The sequence below is a fragment of the Schistosoma mansoni genome, chromosome W (assembly GCF_000237925.1).
Source record: "Schistosoma mansoni strain Puerto Rico chromosome W, complete genome".
Lineage (NCBI taxonomy): Eukaryota > Metazoa > Platyhelminthes > Trematoda > Strigeidida > Schistosomatidae > Schistosoma > Schistosoma mansoni.
In genome coordinates this window covers 26,509,247-26,533,334 of record NC_031502.1, presented here as the reverse complement: position 1 = coordinate 26,533,334, position 24,088 = coordinate 26,509,247, and the positions used below count along the sequence as shown (strand labels likewise).

Sequence of the window (24,088 nt, the reverse complement as noted above, 5' to 3'; positions counted from 1 at the left end):
CTAACCAATTGAATAAAAAGATGTTATTGACGTAATTAAAATTCACTTGTTTATCCTATGAAATAAGCATTTATGAATTACACATGATTACTATTCTATGCACTACTTACTTTCTTTAGGTGGATTCGGATCCCATCCTATGTCAAATATGTTTCCAACATTAGAATTAGGCCAATATGAATCAAGTAGACTGGAATCTTTTGGTAAACGCTGACCATTCATTTTATTCTTTCGGTTATCATTATTATTTTTGTGATAAATGTTAGATCTTGAAGATGAGTCTTCTAATTTTGAATTTATACTCTCTGATAGATCTTTATCTCCTTCAGAAGATATCAGTGTATCAAGTACTGGGAATTCTTTAGGAAGCTTTAAATCTCCTTCATCATCCTGCATTTTATTCAATGAATATTCGTCAACCTTGAAAGCTTGGTTTGTTTGAATCACTCTGCTTCTCAAACGAACTGGTTTATTCTCATTGATTGTTGCATGTTGGTATGTATAAATAAATGTGCCATCATAGAATGCTATCGATAATAATAATACTATGTAATACAGTAGTAAATTATTATACATTATGCAATTGACTTTAGAATGTGTACATGTAAATTATCATTTCGTAATTAATTAATTAATTAAAGAACTTGTTATGTAAAACTGCAGCATTTAATAACCCAGTCAAATATTATATTATTGGGATAAATGTCCACCGATGGGTTAATTCAGTTCTTCTGAATTAATTAATAAATTCAACCTAAACTGTGATTGTTTTAAACTGGTTAACTTGTTGCATTAGCGTGTGTATGTATGTATATAACCACATAAACAATTGTACACACGACTGAATGTATAATTATATTCGCATTTATTTGTATGTGTTATGAGAGAACAATTTTTTGAAAACACCACCACATATTCCCTCCTATTTTATTGAGGTGGGTGAATAATTTTATCCATAGAGCTATATACCTGACTATTTTGTTCGTTAGTCAGAATCAACAAGAGACGAGTAAGAGCCAAACAGCTGAAATATGTTGGGTTCTTTTTCAACCAATAGGATTACAGTGTTTATTTCTACATATTTGTTATAAATAGGTGATCATACTACATGACCCTAAAAAACTGATATTAAAATACGTAAAAAACAATTTTCTTTTGTTAAAATTCGCTGTAAATAAGATGCTTTTTAAATGTTAGGGTCACAAAATAAACCATTTATGTTTATGGACGGTTAGCCAATAGTTTACTATATCAGTTGAAGCTATATAACGGCAAATAATGGCTACCCCGATCTGTACACTAACATTTAGTTATCTGTTTTAAAATATGGGTGTGGGGTGAGATAGTCCGATAATGATATTGTTTAGCCAGTAGTGTAAGGTTTCTTCTAATTAAACCTGGGAAGGAATTCAAACAATAAGATTTAAATTGAATCGGTTCATAATTCCTATGAAATAAGAACATATTTTGAGATAATTAGAGAATACAGAAATAGGAAAAAGGAAAATATGTACAGTCAAAATGACAAAATATTCTTTATTTCTTTACTTTTGTCAATTTAATCGATTCCCAACGGAAGTAGTAAAGGTCTTCAATTTCAGATTTTCACTTCACACGGAAACTTATAGTAGTCAGTGATATCTTGTTCATATAATTTCAAAGTTAGCACTCTATACTGAGATAATCGTGAAGTGAAGTGCTTTATAAACCTTCATCTTTATCCATAATTATGATTTTAAGGTTTAGACAAACAGTAATGATATATAACCATCTTACTGATTCGTGAATGTCACTATCCAATCTTACGACTGCAGAACGTTATAGGCCAATACTTTCATAAGTGTTCACTCAAACTCAACAACGTCTTGCCGTTACAGCCGAAGGCATGATATTACAAACAGGAACCGCTCATAGGTAGCTGTCCGCCAGTCACAACCCCCATAAAACTATTCTTCTCGTCCACTGACTTTGTGCTGGGATAATCGGGTGTTTGCTAGGACAGTCATAGAGTTTTCTCACTGAGTAAGTGTCATCGTCAGACGGTGGAATTAGAGGAGTTGATGCAAGACCTCGGCGATTATCAGCTGCATGAAACTAACATTTGGGACCGCCTACTGTCAATCCTGGTAAGAGTTCAGTAAATTTACCACAGTGATCCCTGAAGAAAGCATAACAGCAAAGAAACTAGCCTTCAACTAAGCAGATACGTATATTATCGTGACCTGTCTGATTCAGGCACCATAGCAACCACAAAACCTGTACTTCTTTATTTGATATTAAACTTTTGAACTTGTTTCGCAGAAAGGCTATTGGACTGAACTTCCATGTTTATGACTGTTCACCGTCGAAACAGTTTTTCTAAACGTAAAACTTACACGATACTTTATGTGATACAATTTCATTTTCAGATTTATTCGAGAAATTAGAAAAAGTTCTTATGGTTTATTACGATCTAAACTGTGTAGTGATTTGATTATCATAGTAGATATCTTCACATATAGACGATTATGACCTGAACAACAGATAGAGATACATAAGTTCAATGATAACTCCAACTATTGATTATAAGTAAACTTAAACAAATGATTTCAACGATACACATATTGACACATTTCACTTGTCACTAATGTTCAGACTAGTTAGTTGTGCCAAATATTAAAATTAATTTATTTATATTTTTCATTAAATACCATTCTTCTAAACTAAAATAAACAACTATAATTTACAGGCTGAGGGTAAACAGTTCATTTCTACAGCATAGTAACATAACTAGTCTTCAGTTCATGTATGTGTAAAGGTAACAAGAGGGAATAAATCACATCAGTAGTGTATAGATTGGATTACTTTGATGTTTAACAATTTTCACAATTAAATCCAGTCAGTTTTGATAAATAACACATTAATATTATTGTTATTATTGCTAATCAGTAACTGATACCTGGTAAATACACTAAATAATTGTTAAGTCAAGGCAATTGACGAGTTAATCGCTAATTTTTGTCATGTATTTATATTAATAATGAGGATGTTTAACTGTAGTCGTGTGCTTTACAATTACGCCAAAGTGTAAACTAGACAAAAAAACTCATTAAGAATAAAAATAATTTACTGTTATCAGTAATTTGCCATATATATTCTGTGTATTGTAAATATTACTGAAAATTAATGGAGTGAGAAAAATTATACTGAACCGCTATCGTATAATATTCAAGATGTACATAGCCAAAACAGACTGATTAATTACAGCTCCTTATAACAACCAATACAGACGAATTAAAATTCACCCCGTTGTACAAGCCAGTGGATAACGCGATATCTTTTGAAGCGTATGTTACTGCTCTGGGGTACAGAAGTGAACATCAACATTGGGATTCAGGCACATACAGCTGACGAGTTCCAAATTGGACGAAGCGTGTGTCCTGGGCACCACTGCTAGTCACCATGCAACTCTGCTCATTATACTGTTTCAGTATTAGAACACTGCAATGGGGATAGAAACTGAAATACAATGTTAGTAAAGTTAGGACACGATGTAGAATGCCCTAGGTTTTTGACTTCCTGAATTATCATCGTGATTTATAAATCCAACTGTTTCATTGAATCACGAATGAAACTGATTTTTCTTTAGTAAACTAACCACCACACTATTCTTCTGGTGCAATCCATGGTTAGTGAAGAAGAATCACGATAATAACATTTTTGGTTGTTTTATTCATTTCCAATAACTGCAAGGAAAGGACAGAAAATGTAATATACACGTCAAACCCCAGGTCAGAGGTTAAACAATTTAAATAATCTTTTATGGTAAGTGTTTTTTAGTGACGTTCTTTTTTACGAGATGGGGTTGCTAACACTACACTCAACCTTCCTCTTTTACCAGGACAGTAACCTTAGAGATGTTTCAGTGAAGTTGGTACTGAATATACCTGAGGAACAGCAGTCTCAATAAATATAAGTATTCCCCTAAGAGCTTACTTTGCGAAGGCTATGCTAGCATATATACGTATTTGAGATGAACATAATGTCAGGAAACACCATACGATTTATATACGCAATATCAGAGTTGAGATGATTTGAAAGTTGTGTGTTCATGCCTCGCAATACTAAGTTTTTGTAAAAAATCAAGTTAATAGATATTTTCTATGGCGTACAGTTGTAGATGTTACAATCTTTACGTTACATGGCATAGCTAATTTAACATAAGTTTCTTTCGATTCACAGAATGGCAATAAACACAAATATACCTACATTGGTTATTGTTGATCGCCATCTCTATAGGATACCTGTGCTTTTTTCCGATAATTATAACGCAATATATCTACTGCACAAACTTTATTAAAATTCGTACATTCACTCTTTTATGCTGGGAACAAAATTAACAAACAGACCATAGTGAAATTGCTTTCGATATTAAAGAATTTCAGTGCAAAATAAATAACAGTCATCTCTAGATGGTAATTAATAAACTATTCGCAAAGTTTGAAAATCTGGAAATAATTCACCCTCTAGAATCATGAGACTGATATCAAAATTAAATTTCAATAACTTTTCTGTTTGAAGGATAATGATCGATGGACGGTTTATTAAAGTAATCATAGTTCTTTTTCAGGTTTGAATGGTCTTCACTAGTGAATGAATACATTTCACAAATATGTATTAAGTAAGAAGTGGAAAAATCTAGACAAACATGTCGACAGTAAACATGTTCATTAGATTCTTCGATGTTGATTCAAGCTCTGATTAGCAGTAATGATAATATCATTATGATTTATAAACGGATTAGACTTTTATTTCCTCTTTAATCTTTTGTTTACTTAAATAGAAATAAAACATATATTCATATGTTTAGACATACCTTTCATTGTTGTATTACACCCAACCAACCTGAATATATGTTCCCATTCTTAATATTCATTTAGCTACTATTCATTTAACATTATATATATATATATATATATGCTCATAATGAAAATGATCTATATTATGTAATCTGATTTATGCAACCGGTTACTTGTTGCTCTCATATAGCATTATATAAAAGCAACAATATGGTGGTAATTACTCATGTCATTATCTATTTACATCAAATCAAACTTGAAAGACCGACCACACACTAATAGGTCTCACTAAAAGTAAGACATGAAACTCAATGTAATTATCAATGGACCAAGAAGAATGGTGAGCTGATCATTAAATAGATAAAAAATTCTTTATAAATGTCTGTATATCAGGTAGAAGCGAATGAGAAAAGATGGGCGATGGTATAGAGTAAATAGTTACTTGAGTTTCTATTTTGATGCATCTAATCAATTTAAGATTATTCAGCTCTAATGAATGGCGCCAGGATACACCTGTCTACTAGTAAAATTAGCAAAATAATTGTTAAATTGTTAATTGTACTACCATCAAAGTGACAGATGCTTCTAGTACTCATATTTTCTCTCTCCTTTCTTTCTCTCTTTTTTGTGTATATTGCGAAGGGACAAAATAAACCATTATAATTAGTAAGGTCATTAGCATAATGGTCCCAGTTACTCAAATGAGACAAGTCTAGGTCAGTAACTCTAGTATATTATACAGAACTTGAAAGCTAATCAGTGATTTCAATAAACATGCTTTGATGAGTAAGGTTCATTACAACAGACCATAAATTGACACTGTTGTACTATTCAAGCTGATAACTTTACATGCACCAACTTGTCTAATAAATAGACAACTAATGATTAGATGGTTATCTTAAGAGTAATGGAAAATAAAAGCCAGTAATTCTCAGCATCGAAAATGGGATATTTTATCTCATGGATTATCTTACTGACAAATTGATGTTACTATGGCATTATTATCCTCAGGCCTACACAAAATGTATAAGAACTTGTTACTTTTTCTTATATCGAGTGAAATTCGTCGTTTTATTTAATTTGCTATACAAAGCTATGATAAACACCGTACATTCAGCAGGCAGATATTTTATTTTTCATGTATGAATGAAAGTTTATACGCATTTATTTCTTGAAATATTCATTTATCCATCTAATTAGAACCAGAAGTGACAAACTTTTTCACTAAGCTATACTCTGGGTGTCATGCAATCTCCTGTAAATGACAAAACCTAAGTATTAGTATGTTTCTAATGTCTCAGATATTACAAAGGTTTTTTCTCTGTAAAAAAATGTGTAGGATTTGCGAATGGAGCCATAAATGCGTTATATTCCACGGCTATACTTGTTGACGTTAATGTTCTATCGGTTCGCACATTGTACTATTTTTAAGTATTACCAAGGAGCTTTACACTTGATAGTTTTATTTCACAGGTTAATATTTCTCTTTGCACCTGCACTGTTGGATAATTCTTAAATCATACATAATTAATGTAGACACGAACTAATAATTACTTTGACAGTATTCGTAATAATTTCTATGTTCATCGTTATCATCATACTGTTTAATGCTGTAAACATTTTTAGATTTAGATAGAAATATTCTGTATTCATGGTTTCTTAGAATTCAAACAGGATGTAAAGTTATTTTTGTAAGCTTGATCTATCAACAGACAATAGATATCTGCTCAATCATATATTCAACAGAAAAGAGAATCGTCAAAAGATTTGGTACACCTAACTGTTTTGAAGATATATGAAAAATCTAGGGATTTAAAGAAAAATACAATCTTAGTAACGTAAAAATAAAGCTTTTAGGAAATTTTTTGTCCTCATCTCTCAAGTATCGGAATTTTCGCAAGTAGAAAAAAATTAATATATTTACCAGAGTATAAACTTTATTGAAAAGATGCTACTTTATATAGTTTACTTTTAAACTGTATATTATTACCATTTGCGGAAAAATGAATGGAAATTGAAAAAGAAAAGTTCCGACACGGTTTTCTTCTGACCCAGATTTGATAAGTGAACAAAAATATCTTGAAGGCAAATTTAAAGCCTTAAACTTTGGATATTTGACACTAGATGAGTTTCAAACTCATCTCTTCCAAAAATATATAAATATGAATTAGCATTGTTTAATACTCTTTTTTCTTAGTTGAAATCATGAGTCAATTGAAACTAGACCACCATGGAAAACCCCAAAGCACTGGATGGCCGTTTCGTCCTATTGTGGGACTCTTCAGCAGTGCGCATCCACGATCTCGCCTCGCGAGATTCGAACTCAGGACCAATTGCTCTCGTGTGCGAGCGCCTAACCACTAGACAACTGAGCCGACATCCAATGGTGTTGATGTCTAACTTCAACCGATCCACGAAGTTTAGCAACCATCCATTGTCAACCAGGTCTGTTGTGAGATATCAACTCACTGAAGACAATGGTGAACGGTTGCTCAACATCGTTGATCGGTTGAAGTTAGACATTCAATAGTTGAGATCATGAGTCAATTGAAGCTAGACCACCATGGAAAACCTTGAAACACTGGATGGTCCTTTCGTCCTATTTTGGTATTTCCTGGAGTTCTAATGAGAAGCAGTGATCAGTGGAGTTCAACTAGGTCTCTTGTGAGATAATAACTCACTGAAGACAATAGTGGATTTGTCGCTCAATTTCGTGGATAGGTTGAAGTTAGACATCAACACCATTGGATGTCGGCTCAGTGGTCTAGTGGTTAGGCGCTCGCACACGAGAGCGATTGGTCCTGAGTTCGAATCTCGCGAGGCGAGATCGTGGATGCGCACTGCTGAAGAGTCCCACAATAGGACGAAACGGCCATCCAGTGCTTTGGGGTTTTCCATGGTGGTCTAGTTTCAATTGACTAATGATTTCAACTATAAAATAACTAAATTCTCCACAAAAACCCTTTCTGATAATGTTCTTTTTACTAAATACCATACTTAGCTTAATGAAACTCGTATTTAAGTTGTTGAGGCACAAATTTCATAATCAGCATTTGTAATATGGTTAACAATAATATGAATCAACAAACTTCATTATATCAGTGATTACTGTCAAAAACTAAAACGCATTAAGTTTCTCTTAATGAGATATGTAAACTTCATACACATGCATGTAAATAAATATTTCACCATACAAATAAGTATATAATTAACATATAAATTCATGCATATGTAAACACGAATATACAACTCAAGCCAAATACGTCATCGAATATCTTAGACTATGTGCTACGACAATATCATAAAACTCATTTTGTATTCATGTTTAGGCGTAGAAAACTGAGTCAAAACAGTGTCGACTTGACAAGTTGAAAGTGAACTTTACAATATTTTTCGTAAACATCAATGCTAATTTATTGTCTTGCTTTATAACTCATTTAGTTCTGTCTTTTTGTTTTTATTATGTGTCAGAACAAAATATGAATCAGTGATTAACCAAAAAATCATATTTTTATGGTATATAAGTATCGTAAATGTTCACGATCTAATAGTCGAAAAAATGTTACTTACAAAAAAGAATTATCGTCACTCGTCTGGAATTTCGGTCATAAAGTGAAAGCAGCTTAAATAAATAGAAGATTACCCGATACCGGGTTTTGTTTGTTATTCCACTTTAAGACATAACACAGACTGCTGACAGATTCAAACCCAAAACCTGTGGGATTTAAGATAGAATAATTACAAATGAGTTCCTGTCTGGGATACGTGTAGTGACAAATTTTTAAATATAATCTAATTTTAGTTAGATCCGAGTGAATATCTGGACATTAGAAAGCAATGAAAAATAGACTCTCTCAAAATTGAGGCTTTTAGAAATAATAATAAAGATTAAATCTTAGTGAATAGTAAGCAGTTTAAATTAAACGGTAGCTTTAATATAATATAGCTAGAAAAAAAATCCATTACGAACTCTGAAAACATCAGGCTAAAGGATACACATCAGTTAAGAGTCCCAAATTAGAGGAACGCTTATCCAGTAATTGGTGATTTTCACTAGTTATCTGGCTAACATTAACTAACGATAAAGCTTAACTTTGAATTATACGAAGCCTCCTTAAAATAGCCTAACGAAATTAATAACTGCTTGTGTAAGTACACTAAATATGTACAAAATGATTGACTTCCAGATGAAAACGGGGATTATTTATCAGCTGACAAATAAGTAATCGACGGAGTCCATCAACCTATAATTGAGTTCTGACCATTATAAAGATATGTATACAACTCGTAAACTTCTCAGAAAGAGAAGTTGGAGAAATGTGTTGTATAAATTAATCTGAACGAAAATAGTTACTACGTTATTTTATATCAAAAACAATTGACTACAGCAATAAATAAATGAATACGAATGACATGTTTTGTCTACTGTGACTCTCTAAATAGGCAAATTATTTCCGTAAAATAAAAAAGGATTTTAACAACAACTTTAATTCTAAATAAGCAAAGTTGTAAGTTCACTATTCTAAGTCAAAAAGACGCCGAGTCTTCCTTTTTGAGAGTTTGTATACAGTTTTGACCCTCATGTTAAACAATATCGATTACTCTCAGTGGTCACCAAAACTGTGACAAGTACGAAGTGTTAGTTTTATAAGGTCTTAACCAGAAGAACATAGTTGAATCCTGAGATTGCTTTGAAATTTCTTTCTTTCACTACGATCAATATAGTTAGAAAGTTGAAACACTGTGCATTGAAATAAATGATATTTTCAGTGTACAGTAATAACATTAAGATACAGTCAAATTTTTCTCACAAATACTTGTAGATGAATGTGAGATTTATTTTACTACTGTTCTGAAAAGAACTTATAGAATAAATTATCTGCTTAACATTTTCCAAGATTTCACAGAGAATAAAATGAAGACTTACAATTATCAACCTGAAGTAATATAAAACCAATAATTTCGCTAGGATCCATACGAAAGCCTTCAAATCCTTAACGTTTTATAATGTTCACTTCAATTTAGTGTTTACCCTTAAGAACTAAAAACTCGAAAGGTTCTATTCCGAATCTATTTCACTTGAGTCAAAATACTCACCAACAGAAAGTAGTAACACTTAAAATTATCAATAATCTATCGAAGTGATGTTTAATGACAAAATCACTTATCGCAAGAATAAAATCCCTAGAGAAGCTACCAGATCTGAAGGCTTGTCAGACTGAAATAATCTATTAAGTATTAAACACCTAAAAATTTGTTTTACAAATTTAATTTAGGCTAAAACGTAAAGCGATAATACGACAACTCAAACTTTTTTCTTGTTTAAGACTAAACGTTTTCTGACAAATTTGAATCGACTGTCAACTGATAAACATTACTTTCATAATTTATCTTATTTAATCATTCATTCAATCTAACCTTAGTATCGGCACACCGAAAAGCCCAAAAACAAGCAACCAAAGCAGTCAAACTTGTTTCTTGGGGTTTAAAGAGGCTCGAGTTTAGTGAACTTAAATATTTATATCAAAGTAATGAGTACTGAAATATATATATATATATATATATATATATATATATATATATGCATAAGTATAAATATATTTGCATATCAAGTTCGAATCAAGTTAACTATTGTCACACCGTTTTTAAAATCCATAAAGTGAAAAGTCGTAACAATTTGTAAACTTGGTGACTTGTGTATTATTCCAAGATTGACAGATATATAAATTCGAATCATTCAGCGGTGTGGATTTCCCTAAAGTAGCAAAATCGCTATTAATCCAATGCATTCTGCTTTCGTCATTCTTCTTGTTGTTATCAACATTTCCTCTTCTAACAAAAAATATTTCTTTATTTTGATGGAATTTTGTTCTCTGAGCTGGATTTAGTTTGGTCAAAACCAAACCCACTTGAGCTACAAATCTTCTCCACCATTTCAATATTTCGGTATATTATTCTGATGTGTAAGTTGGTCCGTTTTTATAACCCTATAAATATGACATCTATAAAAATGAAATATACGTAGTTTTACTAGAAGGAAGTCCCTGAAAACCGGAATATCCAGCAAATTATGAGTAATTAGTAAATTAGTTTATTCCCTATTTAAAAAGTTTGTAGTAAATGGCCCCATTAAAAATTTTCACAAGATACACTGATAAGAGTTCAATTTTCCAAAAAAGACGACAACATACATCATTTAATAGTATAGCAAAAGATGACAAACAAATGCAGGTTGATTAATTTTCACGTCAGTATATAAAAAATAATAGTTTTATTGTTTTCAAAAATTTAAAACTGCTGTTACTGTGAACACATCATATTTGACTTAAATGTGTTCACTAGAATTAGGATGTAAGGGTCCAATGATTAACTTTTGTTACTTATGTTACTAAAGTCGATCAGCAATCATCTTGTCTTTTGATGGTTAACCTCACTTAGTGACAAAATTGTCACTACTGATGACAAAAAGTGACTCAGTATGGTTTCATAAAAAATGTCACACTTCTAATTTATCATTGTGTATGAAAAATAGAATGCATTCAAAGATTTTCAGTGGTAATTTCTGTTCGTACTTATCATAAACTTTGGTATTATATTCTCCGAGTTTATAAAAACTGGCTGAAAAAGACATACTGTTTAATTTATTAACGTGTGAGAGTAAGAATACCTTCAGCATCCAGTTGATGTTATCTTCGAAGTATTACATTTTCCAGCAAACCATGATCTAAAACTTGTTTTAAACTCGTTTAATTTAAAATCAGGTAAAAGATTTGTGGCCAACGATAACAGTAATTTTGGTAGTTCCATGAAATATTAGATTTGATAGATGACTGACAATTGTAATAACTCCAACATGAGGTTACCTTCACTCATTTTTGAATCGCTAAAATTCAGGCTAATATGAAATTAGTTATATATATCTAAAATATATATGTAATCCTAATATAACAACATGAGATTTTAAAACTGATGGGTTTGTATCTGAGACATCTTGATCCTATTAATTCATGTACAAATCTAAATATTTGTATGTTCTTGCATATTCACATTGAGTTCCATAATCAGCTTTTTTAACTAAACTTAATTTGAAGTTAAAACTGCAGTTCGGAATAGCTAACTAGTTTGGTTATCTATAATCTACGATCCAGTTGTTTATAGTTAGTAAATGACTGAAAAGTATCCTACCTGAATGTATGAGTAATTAAGTATTGATGAACTATTCCCAAGGATATCACATTGATTTTCATATTGAAAAGGTCTGTCTGAGTAAACATAAGCGAAAAGTAAATGTCAACATTGTGTTGATGCAAGAGGAGGATTATTTCACTAGTACCAAACAAACATATGTATAATATAGACCTCAGAAACAACCAGTATATGTTCATTCAAAACAGTTTTAATTATGTCAACAACGATAATGTAAATCAATCTTAAACGTTTGCTGTATTCAATGGGTTTCGTTCAATATGCTAATGAATATATAATATAATTATTATTGTTATTATTTAATTCAATTTGCTGATGAAATAATGAAATAAAATGAATTTAAGATGAAAAGTGTTTATCAAGACATGAAACTAAAAAGCTACCAATCAAAAAGTTGGAGTACACAGATGACTTCTACAAAAAAAGAAATCACTTCAAATCGAGGTACTAAATGCTGATAAAAAACTTATTCAATGACTTTTAAGAGATTAGAAATAATTGAATCAGTTTAGAAAGTAATCAAAAGAAATTTCATTTTGATTTTCCTTGTTTATTCGATTTTTAACGAAACTGATTACTTTATATTTAAATATATATGCTCGAACAGAGTTTTATATTATTAGAGTAGAGACCAAGCATTCTCACAACAAATGCTAGGAACAGTAACGCGATGATTGAAACCGAATGAGGTAAGGAGTTAGAACGGCAACCTCTTCCTAACACCACGCGCGATAATAAAAAAGGATATTTCGAAGAAACGTTTGTACTGTCTCATTTAAACATAAATGTAGTCGGTAAAATGTTTTCACATCGTGAACAGTGGTGAACAGATTAACACATTAAAAGATGGTATAATCCATGTACGAAAAGGTAAGCTGTGCGGGAACTATAATTTCCAGGAGTAGGGAGACCTTTGATGGTAGAAACTGAAACTTTTCAACTGCTGTGACACGAGTTTTAAGCTTTCTGAATAATATATAACCAAATGAAGCAGTTATTAGATGGCAATAGACAAGTAACTTTATCCAACATTAACGACTGAAACTTACTTTACGGGGAAATTTAGTGGAGACATGAGTGACTAGAGTCTAAAGTTAATGGTCATTATTATTAATTTTTTCAATTTCTTCAGATACGTTGAATCCAAAATCCAGAAAATTATTTATTATACAAACAAATCTGTTCTATATATTTCGCTTAATACCAGTCAGACTGTATAAACATAAAATAGAAAATATAAAACTAGTCATTTTTCATATTGGAAAGAGCCTCTGAATCGGTCAGCAGATAAATCCGTATATTTTAAAAAATAATTCTCACATACTGGTGTATTTTAGTTTTTTTACCACTAAAAAATACCCATCTTTGTTTTAATGGTGTATATAAAGTATTTGAGCAATTAACTCAAAGTACAGTTGAGTGTAGTAGTATAAAGCTAAAATAAATATACAAAGGATTCAGTTGTTAGTCATTATTATGAGTAGTAATTCAAAAAACTAATTATTTTTATAGTTATAAAACAGTAGGCGGTCTTTTATTTTGCATTTGTAAGTATTTGATGGAAGAGCAACATTTAAAAAGGAGTCATACTTCCCCACCACTTACTCGTTGTTTTTATGTAGTCTCATCAAAGTATAAAGAGGGAACAAAATGTACTACAAGAGAACGAAATGGTAAAAGGATATGAAAAACAAAAAAATGAAATATTGAGTAAGATTTCTAAAATAACGTGCTTGAATAAATACAAATCACTTATGTGTCCATAGCTATTTTGGACAAATCAGTTTACAATTTAATTCCTCCTGGTAAAAAAGACAACGAAATGAAAGAGAAAACTATTGACTTCCACAAACCTCTAAATGAAGAATAAATGTATTTTAAAAGGAATCATTCACACTAAGAAATCCTCCATGTTAAATATTTCTGTCTTTTATAAACAGAGATTATGGTGACTAGCAAAGGAGTCCAGGACTCACATATTGTCATATTCGGGACTCGTCAGCTGGATGTACGTGGTGACAAGTTCCAAATAAGACAACATGCGTGTCCTGGATTCCACTGGTACTCACCACTATCTCTGCTTAAAATGATCTTGAGTTAAGGCAATATCAAAGTGAATAGAACGAACATATGCCAGTAAGAGACTGATCAATTGCAGTCCTAAACAACAGTGGAAAGATTCAAACAGCCAATACAAAAATGAATTTCTATCTTTTGCTCCTCGCTTCTCAATGTCATTTGAAAGTAGTGTAAAATAGCACCAAGAAAGAAATCTAACGAGCTTATTTTGGAATGTAACAAGGAAACATTCCAACATATTTTAAGGAGTTAAAAAAGCATGTTTTTTTATTAACCGTGTAGGTCAAATTGAGTGTAATGTGAGTATTCTGTTCATTAATGGAGCAATCGGTAACTTTATTCATTTCATAGAGACTTTGTTTATGTCAGGTCTCATTTTACTCATGGACTGAAGAATCAAAGCAAACCATAAACCATAAAATTCTTAGTTTAAGACCCTATGGTAGTGCACCTTTAGTATGTTGTACACGATCGGAACCAAGCATTGGTGTCATCTATTGTAGAAATTTATGTTCATGCTACTAAGTGCTCATCCATACATTGAGATCTTTTGTTATTTGGTCACTATTGCAGCGATCAGTTTGGGAATAGTTCAGTGCTTTCAACATCTGACATCCAATGTTACTACTTTTAGCATGCAACCTAAAAATGTGATAACGTAGTTCTTTAGTTTTTTTTAAATATTAGATTTATTTGCAAAAATAATTCATGTCAAATCCTAAAGAGTAAGACTAGCGATTTCAAAAGTCATTCCAACATCTGATCAAAGCTAATGTAGCTTAGAATGGTATTAACTTTGTTATTCAAATTCCGATCTATGCTGTCACCAGAAAATGAATCTAAAAGCACCAGAGTTAAATGTAAAAAGTTAAATGTTTCAGTAACATGATGTTTATTGAATGTCTTGCTATTCTTCAAAATGAAGATTTTCATGTCAGTTTTAGTGACCACCCACGTGTCGACAAGTTTACTCCTACATATTATCTAACAAAAGGATATTGCGAATTGACTTCTATTACTAATATTCTATTCTTCATTACTGTTCATGCCCAATGGCTTTGTAATAAATTAAACAACTGTACTAGACCATGAACAATGAACTAACTAACTAACCAACTAGCTATATATATATATATATATATATATATGCTTGAACCAATTTGACAACCGATACTTATTTTGCAGCAAGTAGATGTACAAGTTTACTCACAAAATTAGTGTGCCAAACTTGGCGCCTGTCAACTTATTGTTTTAAAAAAACGAGAAAAAACAGTTTTTAGAATGACAAATTCTTCTATATCAAACTGGTAAATTTAGATTTCAAAGGACTGATAATCAGTTCTAAAAACTATTTTACAAACTTATCAATGAGCTAACTAATCAATAAAATTTTTTATCAACATTTCACTTTCATACTCCTTTTATTCTTATTTCCTAATGAAAGTTATCAATAAATATTTAAAAACCTGGTGTGTGACCTGTAGTTAGGATTCTTTTTAGAATGATCACCAGTAGACCTTCCTGCAGCCTGTAAAGTACTCTTATACGTTCAAAAGTATATATAAAGTGACATCAACATAGCCGGAGACTTCACCAGAGATAATTAATAGATTTTATCGAGGTATATTATCATTCATGATGGCAGAGTGAGTGCCGGGTGGTCTATTGGACAAACAATTTTGTTTTACATAGAACTGAAAGAAATTTGTTTTCATACAAGCAACTTAAAAAACAAGTTTTAATAATTTTATTCAGTATTTGATTGAATATATAAGCTCTGACATTCAGGCACTAAAATGGAGGTTGGATTTACTGTTATCTCTTGACAACTTGTATCCCTCAGTGATTATTGCAGTCTATAGTCAGAAACAATGTCGCTGAGCCTTTGTAAGATGAAAGTAAGATGATCCATGTAAAAGGATTAGTGTACACTTTTAGAATTTATTTAATTAAAGTACTTGTCATTCAGTGAAATTAAGCGTTAAACAGTAATTCGTACTGACTTTTTCAATCTGTCGATCAATAAATCCCCTATTCTACTTGCTTAAGTTATTCAGTCCATGGAACCTAATGGCAGAAGTACAAAGTGAGTAGGGCTTTATACCTTAATGAACAGTTTCATTTACCGTGTATTTTAAACGATCCTCAAAATTTGTTATAAAATTTCAGTAAATTTTTGATGATTGTGTCCTTAACGCTGCAATTGTTTCACAGTTTAATAAGTAACTGGATAATTATTCTGAGAACAATAATAAATTGGTGCTTGCAATAAACAGAATTTGTTTTTAAGTTGCATTAATTAACTGTTTAATTTTTTCACCATTTTCCTAGTCATTTCAAGTTGTGATCTTATACGTTGATCAAATTGTTATTAATATACTAGCGAGCATGTATTTGTGTAATGGTCTTGCAGAAAAACTCAGTACTTCAAGAGGAATAACTACTGTAAGTCTTTGAGCCTTAAGTTTAAAAAACCACACATTTTTGAGAAGTTATAGATTCTGTAAACTACAGGTTCACTTAGCAGTCTAAATACAAAAATGTCAAAAGTTCCTTTGTCACTGAAAACGTCAACCTTCTTTAATTCCCCCTCAACATATTCCAACAGTTCAGCAAAATAAATGTGCCGATTAACATAATCGGTTGTCTCTTCGTAACCCTATCCAGTGTTAAACTGATTACATTAAATATGTGTTTGAGAAAAATGTTAACCTGATCAAAGGTCAGACGAAAACTATTAGAGAGTTTGCTGTTTCAGAAATCTCATCCTTATTTCGAATGAGGTTGTAAATATGTTATTCATAACATCACAGGACTGATATTATTTATTTATGAAGTACTTCCGGAATTTCGATACAAGTCTTTGCGAACGAAGTATCAATTTTTTAACTAAGTTGAACAAATACATTCCCTCTATAGTGCTATTTTTTCAAAAATATTAGTTACAGTAGGTGAGGATGAAGCTGCGTTTCACAGTCTCATTACTGTAACAATAATAGAAAAGATGTTTTGACATATCAGAAGCAATAAAATTCTTTTGATAACACCATCAGAACATTTAGATAATTTATCACTCATGAATTTTGAAAGATGAAAGTACTGACATTTATCCTATGTCTAACAACTTGCGGATATAAAATATGACTCTCATCTAAGAACTAAAGTAATTAGGGATGATTTATCAAATAATATTAGAAACTTTATATTCTATTTCAAGTCTCAAGTACCAGTTAACTAAAAATGGTTTAGGAATATCTTAAAACCTTTGTGTGAAATGATTTCAACAGTTCTGCTGTCCTTCCTATAAATTCATGATGCCAGGGTTTTAAAATAAAATGGAAGATATGAACCCCGTTTATATATTACTGCAGTACATCTTCCCACATATAATATGAACTGTTTAACATAATGATACTAAAAGAAAAAAAACAATTATTTTTCCGTATCGAAATTATTTAATTGTACAATTAAATCCAATTCTATTCTGTTATCATATTAACACGCAAATATAGTACAAAATTAGAATTTTAAACAAGCCTCAATAAATGACATTATTCGTTTGTTTATATACACGCTTTTCCTAATAAATTATTTCGGATGAATGAATGCACTAATTCATTTAAAGAGTAGAAAGCGAACCGAAAAACTGACTACCGAAGTAATCGATTCCTCATGTTTCACTTGATCAACCATTTAATATAGCGCCTTTTCGTTTTGTGTTTATTCTTATTTACAAGTTACTCATTTTTTCACACATGAATGATTTCTTTTCATATATAAAAATGTATAATAAAATATTACATTCCATTAATGAATACATGACCACTTAACGATTACACGGAAAAAGAAACAATGGATTATTAGAACTAAAGACCAAAAGGTTTACCCAGAACCTTGGACCAAACAATGAAAAGTACTGAGCGTATCAGTCAATAAATGATGTAGAGCTTCAGGACGATCCTCATTTTTCACTCCTATATAAAGATTGACAGTAAACAACATACTGAAAAAATGGATTATAATAAAAAGGAAATACTGAGTACGCATACTCAGTTGAAGCTAACACAAGAGACAACTATTACCATTGTAGTGTTGGTTGCTATGTTAAGCCCACATAGTTTATTCTGGCTTCCGGACAAGCCAATTAATTCATTCGAGTCACATTTTGACCTTGTCAATTATTCTCTTATTAACCTTAACTGTTTTTATATAAGCATGTAACATATTTTCGTCTAACTATAAATATGGATTCACGCTTAGCTAAAATAAGTTGGCTCACATGCCTTCTCCACAGTGTGTCATTTCGCCTCGCTCTCTTCTCTTCACTTCCTTAGCTTTGTCCCTCTGATTGTCTGTCCAGATCAACGAGTGTACAAAATATACGTATTCCAAATCCACTCTCGTATTTGACTTATTTAATTCTGTTATATGCTAACGCTAGTTTATTCGATGAGTATATATGAGGATTGGCGAAATATATATTTCAATAACAATCATTCATACGATCTACCTGAAGTCAGATATAGGGCCATTAAACCATCATTAGGCAGCCTAAGTTTCTACATAATCGAGGGCGAGTAAGCATTAAATTTGAAGCGAAAGTTTGTCACACTCCATTTTATATTCAAAAATTTAGAGATGATTGCCGCCAACCGAATCAAATAATTTTTCACACGTCTGGTCCTCAGTAATAATCAAATGTTAGTTTCCAGGAGAATACTGTAGATACCTTCATCACAGTTTTCAACAGTAATTATATATATCATAAATCCCCTAAAAGATAACGCTGGAAACACAGTGTAGTTAAAACCCAGAGTTCCCACGGTTACCGCATTCAAATATGAAAAAATGTAAACAAAAGTTCATTGGTTAGTGAACTGTAACTACTTGGCAAAAAACAGAAAAATACGTTATCAATTCACGACATACCCATAACTGATGAAAATAATATTATTCGCTTTATTCAAAACTATATTTCCAGCCCAATATTCAATTTTTATAGAAAACAAGCAACAAATTTATTTATAATACAATTTCTAAATGGTATTATAGTCGGGAGTAATAAATTCATATTCATCAACATATTTGAAACATACAATTTTGCATTTTATTTAGTGAAGAATCGATTGGTTTGAGGCTTATCTATACCGTTTTATAAAGCGGGATTTGAGATCCCAACTGATTTATTCAATTTGAAATGGATTAGACTAACACGTTGTTGTTATTTTAACTGAAATTTGATCAGTCTTGGTTGGCATATATGCATTCTGTGCAGATTACCTCGAGATATCTACTATTGCACAGGCTTGTATAGAATAAATAGAATGTGACTAGTAGTGGAATCGAAGACGTTCGTTCTGTCCTGTTTGGGACTCGGTATACCTGTCTCACAAGTGAGGAGCTATGTTGACGTTTCAATTAGAAGGCACAAATTTGGAATGCCGGAGCGAACATTAACTCTGGAATGCGGGTACAACGAACTGACTGGTCCCAAACAAGACGAAATTCTCGCCCTGCATTCCATTGTTAGCTAAATTCCTCCTATTCTGTGCTTAGTAAATTATAACAATCTGGTTCAAACAAAACTTCGCAAACAATAGGTCAACTGGTAAATAATCCTGTACTTTCAAATAAATCATCCTCCCGTTAAAAAATATATGTTGAACACTACGTACGTTAACAAACTGCACAAAATGACTTTGATGCACTTATCTGGTTTCTGTAATCACTAATGTGACCAAGAGTATTTAGTAAAAACAGAATAACTTACTGAAAGACACGCTCTCCATATTGAAGAAAGCCTATCTTTAATAACTGACCTTTGAAAAAACACAGTTTGGGTTTATTTCGGAATCGACTGAAGTAAGAGACAAAAGTTTTAGGGGTAGGAGAACCTCATTAATAATTGTGAATGTTATGTTTTCTTACCCTTGACCTTATCTTAATTCATTTATAAAATCATGTACATTGTAATTTTTCATCACTCATTCGCAGTACTAAACACTGCACTACTTTTGTGTTTTTCGAAACTTATTGTGAAAATTATTTATCAGATATTCCATACCTTACAAATCAGTATTTCTGATAAAATGAATTAAATACATCCCTCTATGATGAAACCTCCTGTCATATTATAAACATTTGATGATTAGCAATGAGGTAGTAAATCGGATTACTTAAGACGAAAAACGAATTCAATAAATCAGTAGAAAACTATGTTTACTAATTTTTATGTGGATTAGTTATTCCCATTTTACTTTCAGTTATTTACGTCCTACGTATATGGTTTTATGAGAAAAGAATAATTTTTGGTCTTCTCTTTGAACAAATACACATAATCCCTAACTAATCTTTAACACATACATTGGGTTAGTGGGCCTAATCTATTATCAACTTTACATGGATAAGGTAAAAGATTAACAAATGAATACATGAACCACTATTGGGTGTTATCTGTTGCTATTCTTGTAACGTTTTTGCTAATCAACGATATGAAACTCGTGATATATTCAATGATGAAGTGAACAACATAATGTGTCACAGTAGTTAAAAATTTAAACTCAAGAGTTCTACACTTACTTCAATCAATTACTTAACTACAAAATACTAAATAGTCGGTTTCAATCAAGATTTTTACAGTAATTTGTGTTTTTAAAGTAGAAACAGTGAACTTTCTTGTAAATGCACTCGTCATTTTGAAATTCTCTTCCAATTATCTGACAATGATATGCACGATACTTAATGTTATATTATGTATTACTATTGTAATTTCGAAGTAGTATTCAATAAAACATCCATCTTTTTAAACGGATGATTTGCTCTTTGCATCGTCAGGTATATATATAATGTCTTGTACTATTATGATTATCTCTTTCGATTTCACTTTTTAATCATTTTCCTAATCATCCATAATTTATGGCATGGACAATTCGGAATTTATCATACTAATAATTAGCCACCAATTTTTTGTTGTTGGTTTATTAATCAGTTCTACAACATTAGTATGAAGCCATAACTATAAATTGGTTAACAAAATATCTAGTGGAAAATTTTTGCATCACAGAAATGTAATAATTACATATATCGCCTTGAAATTAGTATTGCTCTTTACGTATATTCATTCGTTTGAGAGCAGATATATTGATCACGACAGACTGACCATTCAGTAGTGACTGATGTCTTATTTGTCCAGTTCTTCTTAGTACTGGTTGCATTCTATCGATCAAGTTGCAGTATGGCTACTAGTCTAGTTGATTTGACATCTTGTGAACTGCGCTGAAACGCTAGGCGGTTGGAGATGGTTCACAGGAAACCCTAAACTGACGTCTCTTGCTGTTAAGCACTCATTAGCGAGGTATACCTGTGGTTTCGAGTAGACTCATATTCCATGGAGGATTCGATCCCGTGTCACTGGGCCCCACTCTTTGAGGTGTATCACAGTGCTATTTGGGCTTCCATAGGATGGAGTCATCTAGGGGGCGACAAATCATTCACGACTGGAGATAAACCTAGCTGATAAGCTGCGAAAAGCACAAAATATAATTTCAGAGTTTCCTTTCGATTATCTCAGGCCACCTAACAGACACATCATCCTAAGTTGATCTTTGAAAAAGTTTCAGTAAACAGATTACGATTGACGCAGTATTTTTGGTTGACGAAAATACAGTTTTGGTCAATTCCACAACCATAAGAAGTGTCCGCGAAAATTCCATCATATTATTTGCAAATTTCACAAACGTGATTTAAAGATACAAAGAGTAAATCATCCGTTTAAAAAGATGGATGTTTTATTGAATACTACTTCGAAATTACAATAGTAATACATAATATAACATTAAGTATCGTGCATATCATTGTCAGATAATTGGAAGAGAATTTCAAAATGACGAGTGCATTTACAAGAAAGTTCACTGTTTCTACTTTAAAAACACAAATTACTGTAAAAATCTTGATTGAAACCGACTATTTAGTATTTTGTAGTTAAGTAATTGATTGAAGTAAGTGTAGAACTCTTGAGTTTGACTTTTTCAATATATATCAAAAAATTTTGGATACAACAATGAAAGGTTGTACTCATATCTTTAGAAATTTTTCATGAGTTAAAATCCCTGATATTTTTTCTCGCGTACTCTACGGTGAGAAAGCTCGCGTTTGCAGTAAAATTATGGACTCAAATAACGATATTGCGCATGATCAAATTATAGTTTCCTATTCCAATTCGTATGAGTAGATAGTTTAAACAACTACATATTATTAAACATTCAAGTATTCCGTTTAATTCAAATCTATTCATTATTCTATCCCTTGCAAAATTTTCACATTATTCACACAGACTGAATAGTTGTCATATATATATATATATATATATATATATATATATATATATATATATTCACAGAGAACACTTGAAACAGATACTTAAATGTTAAGTGGATATGAAATACAAAATAAAATCATCTGAAGTACGAGTAGTGGTGATTAATAAATGTTGAATCTAATAGTAATTGAAAATGGACAAGAAGGCATTTATTTGTAACCGATTTTGAAGGCGAAAGAACTTGATTTTATTAGAACTACGATAATTAAAGAGTGAGAGAAATAACATAAATTACGGCCTGGTTGGGACTTTAAAGATGTCAAAGAAATCAGTTATAAATGGACCCGTTAGCTTAGACAGTAATGACTAGTATTTCCTTAATTTAATCAATATACAGCTTCAGCATATATTTATCCATAAAATATATTGAAACTATTAATTTCAAATGAATGTAGTGATTTAGAACAACATATATAGTTGCGATATCACAACTAGTACACCTGTCATCACATTACTAATTTGTACTTTTTACTTATTATGTTTAGTTACGTAATCTATTCCACTGTTTTCATTGACTCATAAACTGCCTTGATTGGTTTACTATTTCAGTATACGCATATAAAGATTACTGTATATCAGAGTATAGCCTGATGAGGATCTAATCGAAAACAATATTGTTCGCTTATATATGCTGTTGTGTTAGGATATTATCCCATATCAGTACAAGTTGCATTACGTTGGATTTCAACTAAGATCTAACATGATAGTTTACTAGCTGATAGCTGTTAAAGATTTTGGTTTTGATGTTGACTGGCAACTGTTTGGAGTTCCGTATATTCTTCAATTGTGAGAATGTTTCCATTGCTTTGCCAATCCTTGCCCTTACGTCTCCATCAGATTGTCCTTGTTCGTCGATGATGTTCTCCAGGTACGTGAAAAATTCCATCTCTTCCAGTGCTTCTTCATCAAGCGTGATTGGGTTGGTTTTCTCCGTGTTGTGTTTGAGGGACTTGGGTTTTCCCTTTGTGTATGCTGAGGCCTATTGATGCAGAGGGTTCTGCTACACTAGTTGTCTTTATCTGCATTTGTTGGTGTATATGGAATAGAAGGGCCAGGTCATCTGAAAAGTCCTAATCGTCTAGCTGCATCCAAGCTGTCCACTGTATTTTGTGCTTCCCCTCAGATATCGAGGTCTTCATAATCCAATCAACCAACAGAAGAAAAAGAAAGGGAACAGTAAGAAGCCTTGTCTGACTCCAGTCCTTACTTAGAATGCATCTATCAACTGTCCTCCATGCACCACTTTGCAGTGTAGTCCGTTGTATAAATTCCGTAGGAGGTTAACGATTTTCTCAAGTACTCCATAGTGTCGAAGAAGGTTACAAAAGGTTCTCCTATCCACTCTATCAAATGCATCCTCATAGTCAACGAAGTTGATGTACAGTGACGAATTCCACTCAGTTGATTAAAAGTAGTCAGAAGAAAATATCGTACCCAGGTTTTTTGCTAGTTGACACTCCTTAGCAAAGTGCAGTCGCAATTTCAATGAAATCAATACTTCATATGAAGTTAATAATAAGTATGTTTTTCTGATATCTCAGTCAACAGAAACTTGTATTTCTGACATCTTGTGATGTATAGCGGCGAA

At 31.7% G+C, this 24,088-nt stretch overlaps 1 non-coding gene across 1 annotated transcript; it reads left to right on the top strand.

Annotated features, from left to right (window-relative positions):
• The first annotated feature begins 7,591 nt into the window (after window positions 1–7,591).
• On the top strand, window positions 7,592–7,661 carry Smp_tRNA_01446_Pseudo_???.1.1. The gene has a single exon. It is a non-coding gene (tRNA).
• Window positions 7,662–24,088: the final 16,427 nt, after the last annotated feature.